Source organism: Culex pipiens, chromosome 3 (genome assembly GCF_016801865.2).
Source record: "Culex pipiens pallens isolate TS chromosome 3, TS_CPP_V2, whole genome shotgun sequence".
Taxonomy (NCBI): domain Eukaryota; kingdom Metazoa; phylum Arthropoda; class Insecta; order Diptera; family Culicidae; genus Culex; species Culex pipiens.
This window is the reverse complement of record NC_068939.1, coordinates 91,372,834-91,378,833: the sequence shown is the minus strand read 5'-3', so window position 1 is coordinate 91,378,833 and position 6,000 is coordinate 91,372,834.

Genomic DNA, 6,000 nt, shown 5'->3' with positions numbered 1-6,000 from the left:
AAACACCTCTTTTTTCGCTTGTTCAAAAATGGAAGGGGTCGTACCGCCCCTCCGTCACGAGATATCAAAAAAAGGACCTCTGATTCGTGATCAGAGACAAAAGTAACCCTTTAGGACAAAGTTTCACGCAAATCGAAGAGGGGTCGGGACAACTTTTCCGATTTCGTGTGAGGTGGTAGAGAATTACCCATATATACAAAGAAAATAAGAAAAAAAATTGGGAACAGTTGAGTTTGAGTTTTTTTCAATCCTTTTACATGCAGGTATAATTTGCGAAAATAGTAAAAATAATGAAACTTTCTTTTGATAAATTTGAACTTTTTAGTCCAGAAGACTTTCTATTGATTGGATTTCATAAGAATTTGTCTGGATAAATTTCATTTTTATTCCTAAAAAAGCCAATATTCCAAAGAGTACATTTGGATACCTACACTAATTTTTAGCTTTTTTTGCTGTGTTCTTGTGAGAAAATAATCTTAAAGAATACTCGTGCCGAATTCCGTTCATTTTCTTGCTTTCTACGCTCTGTTTTTCCAACCGGCAAACCGTCAGTTCCTGAACAGCTATAGCATACTTCCTGTGCGAATGAGAAACACACAAACAATCTCACCCACACCCACACATACTCAAACTTCAATGCCAAAGCGAAACGGAAAAAAAAAATCCAAATACTCATCGACAGTCTCTTTCTCTCGTCCCTTTGTCTACGCGAAACTTGAGAGGTGTGAAAAGTGGGCATTCAGGCTGAAATTGGAAGGAAACGTCCACACATTATTTATTTCCCTAATCTTGGGTTCTTCGCGCCCTGCTCCTCCTCCTCCCACCCGACTGGGTGGTTCCAGCTGGTGAAGTGTTTATCGCACATTACTTCCGGCGATTCGCGCCGCTTTGGCAGTGGCTCGTGTAATACTAGGGGCCGCTGGACCGGCGAGGCAAGATTTCCTGTCGAAAGATTGTGTTTGCTAGACTGTCTGATCTTGGTGGAAGTTTTTTTTGTTGTGGTGACATTCGTGGGTTTTAAAATGATTGTTCAGAAACTTTTTGAATCCTTGAAAGGTGAACTAATTTGATACCAATTTTCTAAATATACATTACACTATATTTTTTCCATGAATTCTTGATTTTTTTTTCATTAAATGAAATATTCAATATGACGCCCTCGATCTAAAAAAATAGTCTTGATTTAAAAAAAGAAAATATTGTTTTCGAAAAGATCGAAAAATTTCACGAATGCTTCATATTTTAAAATTGAAAATCGGACCATTAGTTGCTGAGATATCGACATTAGAAAATGGTGGCTTGTTTGGGTGAGACTTAGAAAACTTCAATTTTCCTGTTTTTATATCTTTGCTTGGCAATATCTCAGCAACTAAAGGTTGTATCAACAAAGTTCAAAATCGCAAAATATAGAGAATTTTCTCAGCTTTTCAAAAATATTTTTTTCGAAGGTGGGTAAACATGGGCACTTATTAAAAAAAATGAATTACAGCGACTTTAAACAAAATAGTTACCTCAAATGGCTATAACTTGAAAACGGTGCACTTTATGAAAATTTCCCTGAAGTACCTTTTTGATTGAAAATTTGATTTGATATCGAAAAATGGAGTTTGAAAAGTTTTTGCAATCAATATTTCGATTTTTTGAAAAAAATCAGTATTGATTCAAAAATTCATAACTCGATCAAAGATTTTTTGCACATTCTAGAAATTTCTGAATAGTTGGCATTTGCTGTCCCCTACAACATATCAGAAAATGAAAAAAAAAATAAAATTAAAAAAATGTGTTTTAGTGACAAAAAGTTAAATAAAAAAACACCAATTTTTCCTACCGTGTATAATTTTTTTTTCAGTGTTGTCCATATCCATACCTACAACTTTGCCGAAGACACCAAATCGATCAAAAAAATTCTATAAAAGATACATTATTTTAATTTTCATATATCATTTTTGTATGGACAGTTGCCAAATTTGTATGGAAAATTATATGAACAAACTAATGATGCAAAATGGCTTCATAGGTTCTAAGGCAGGGGTGCCCAACCTTTTGGTCCTGCGGGCCAAACCTGATTTTTCTTTAGCAGTGGCGGGCCGGAACAAATGTTTGATTAAAATTGAAAAAATTCAACTTTTTTCATTAAACTATTTTTACCAGGTTCTTTTTAAGTAAACAAATATATAAACTAGTTTTGCAAATAAGATTCAAACAAAACAAAGATAACCTTCAAAAAAATATTTATTTCATGTTTTTTATTGTTTTGTTCAAATTTGTATTTTAATTGCTTTTGTCGATTGCAATTAAATACTCTGATATCATTAAGTTAAAAAAAAATCAAATTTTATTGGCCGCTGCAATTTTTTTTTTAGTAAAATTTTTCAACACACCAGTATATTTTAAAAAATCAATGAGGCATGATATCATTTATTAAAACAAAATTTGGATCCTATTCTTCTTTACAAATTATCCTTTTTGCGTTGTTGTGCACCTTAATTAAAATATTTTATAATGATATTATACAAAAAGAGAATTTAATTTTTTTGGAAAATACATATTGATTAGTTTTCAATAAGTTATTCATCGAATTTCTTTAAACTATTGAAATTTTTGAACAATATATTTTTTGCTCCCTGATTTGTTTACTCATATTGAGACATTTTTCAATATTTTAAAAATATTTGCAGTGATCTTTGTTTGCAGTATGGTTAATTTGCTTTTCAAGCTTTTTTTAAAACAAAGTTTTACCCCTGAAGAGTTGGTTTAAAAAATATATTAATTTTTGCTTACTTATTTAATAAAATATCAATTTTAATCAGGTTCCTCAAAAAAGAAAAACTTCAATTCGAAGTAAAACTGTTAGAATTTTAAATGTAGTGTATATTTTTTATATTTTTACGAAATGAATAATATTGTTTTCTTGCGCCATTTTTAAGTTAAATAATTGATTCTGAAAATATCAATATAGAAATAGTAAGAATCAAATTCAAACATAAAGAATGTTCTTATTCCAAACAAAAAAATATGGAAAAAATACAAGTTTAAAATCCAAAATATACTTCGAATAAGCAACATTTTATTGCAAAAGCAAAAAAAGTATATGTTCGCAATTAAATGTTTGGTACAATTTGTGAAATATTGAAGAGATTTTTTTTTAGTTTGGACAATCATCTAATTTATTGAATATTTGATGAACAGCCTAAAGGGCCTAAAGACCGAGCCACGTAGCCTAGTGGTAATGCTCCCGCCTAGTAAGCGGTAGATCGGGGTTCAAATCCCGGCTCGGACCAACACAACTGGTGATCGTTTCTCTTCTGGATTCGATTGCTTAGAAAAGGGAAGGTAGTGTATCGCCACAAACTGGACCTTATCACGACACCTTAGGAAGGCGACCTATGGAATGTTAACGTTAACCTAAACATGTTAACATTAAGTTGAGAATGAAATTGCCACTGAATCCGCTTTGTAAATGCCGGCCCCGATACTCTTCACGGGTGTTCCCCTCAGGAACTGGGAAAGCTTTACTTTTACTAAAGGGCCGGTCATAGATCTATTTTGAAAAGCTGTCGCGGGCCGGATAAAATGGCTTGTCGGGCCGGATCCGGCCCGCGGGCCGGACGTTGGGCAGGCCTGATCTAAGGGGTCTCCCGAAAAAAAATGTACACTCATTAAATTCACAAAAAAGTTTTTATTCTGTCCGTCCCAGATGTCCAGGTTGATATCTCAATGGAACACTTTTTTATTAGAGTTTGAAAAAAGTGTTATTTTTCACTAAAACGACAATTACTACGTTTAGATTTAACCGATTGGGATGTTTCACGCTTCATCTTGTTGCATTTTTAAGCCCTTTTAGCCCTTGCATTTTAGAATATTACTTATACTTACAAAATGCCGGTGTACCTTAAAATACGCTTCTAAGATACGGATATTTTTTTTTTGCATTTTTGCCTAAAATTTTTTGTCAGCTTATGATGTTTTATTGTTTCTCTTGTCAAAGAGTATCCGTAAGATTTATGCAAGTTGAGGCGTAATTTTCATATCTAATAACTGTTTAACAATGTTTGGTTACGATAGCAATCTGGTAATAGATTTAATAAACGTCCAACTTTAAGATGAAGTTAAACAATACTTAAACTTTTTTGAAGGAAAATTCTTGAAATGATTGAGAGCTTCGTTCACTGGATCATTTTCATTTAATGAAATAATTGTATGAGTCTTATTAATTTTCTATCATTTTAATTACGTGAAGTCAATGAATCTTGTTTTAACATATATAATCAAATTTAATTACATTTTTATCGCAAGTACAATTGCTTCCCTCCTCAGCCCTTGTCCAATTTTATTTCCCCAAAAAGAGGTTCCCTCCAATAAACACATCAACCGTCCCGTCCGCCCTGTCTCACCGTGCCTGTTAATTACACAGGACATAAAGCTTTTGAAACCGCGAAATGTTTGCGAACTCGTTAAACGGAACGAAACGCCACCGCCACAATTAATCAGTCCGATTTTTACCGGTGCGATCCCTTTTCTTGTTGCGGTAATTTGTAATTTTAACAGTCTGCGGGGGCGGCTGGAAGCTCCAACCAAAATGGTCCCACGTTTTTAAGACGAAGGTCGGACGTCAAACGCGGCCATGCGTGACCTGTCAGCCCCAAAGGAAGGACGCTCAAAAATGCTGTCATTGATTTTGCCTCAACCCCTCAACCCTTCCACCGACAGACAGGTATTTGAACTTTGTATCGGTTTGTTTGACAATACACCGTCCGTCCTGGCTGGCTGGCTGGTTGTCAAAAACCCCCAACCGGAACGTATACATTCAGGCGCGCTCCGGATACAATTTCTGTGTGAGTGTGAGAATGTCTCTCTCTTTCTCGTTGTCGAGGTAGAAATTGCGTGTGGAAAATGCGAAAAGTGCTGTGCAGTTTCTCTCGCTGGCTCAGCTGAGCAGAGCTACACATACCCATTCTCGCTCTCGCATGTCATGCTGTCAGTTTTGTGTTTTATGTGTGAAAATCTTCGACACATTTTCCGAACATTGCTCTGGCTGACTGGCAATAGAGCTATCTAAGCCCGATGTCACACACACTAGCACACCATTTGTTTTGCTGGCGGGTACAAAATTTAACCTCACTTTTTTTCGTGTACGTACACGCAATACATGCGCACGTAGATAACTCTATGGGCTCTGCGTGGTAGTGTTGCCAGAGATCTGAATATAGATTGAATGTGTTGATTTCAAAACGAATCTGGTGAACATTAATTTATTTGTTTGCCTATTGGCTTTTTCTGGGATTATTTTTGTAGTTTCTGATCTTGCAAAAAAGTGGGTTCTTTTCTGATGTGTGTGTGTGTGTGTGTGCAACCAACCAAACGGGACCACGCGGTCGCTTCTTACAAATTGAGTTGTTTCCATGTATTTTTAGATCTACATTTTATACATGCAAATAACTCGCATAGGCATTTGGCAGGTGTTATCCCTGCCGAGCTTCGGTGACCCATAGGGAGATGGCGTCGCTATTTTTAGACCACGTTTTCCACTTTTGCTCATCGAAACCGACTACTTTATCGACCTAATTTTGCTGGGCGAGATAGGACGCCGTCTATTTTTAGACGATGACTCAGCACTTTTACACTCTTGCGCTTAAAAAAACCAGGTGGCAGCACGATGTAACGCCACGTCCCTATTTCTACGCTGGCTAGCCGAGCGCGAGGTACTTCAGCTTTATCGACAAGCCCCGCCCTGAAGAACGTTTGCACCAATCGGGTTCAAACGTTATTTAGAACTTCCGAACCCTTGTCAAATGGACAAGGACCCAGCGCGTATATAGTTGATAGCAACAGTATTCCTAATTCCAGTTATAGCTCACCAAGTCGCGATGGCCTAGTGGTTAGCATTTTTGCTTACCAATCCAAAGGACGGGGGATCGAACCCCGACTCGAGCGACTTTGATTTTTCGTTCATGTTCAGAGTTTCAAGGTTTATATTTCCTATACTTTCTCGTTGGGAGC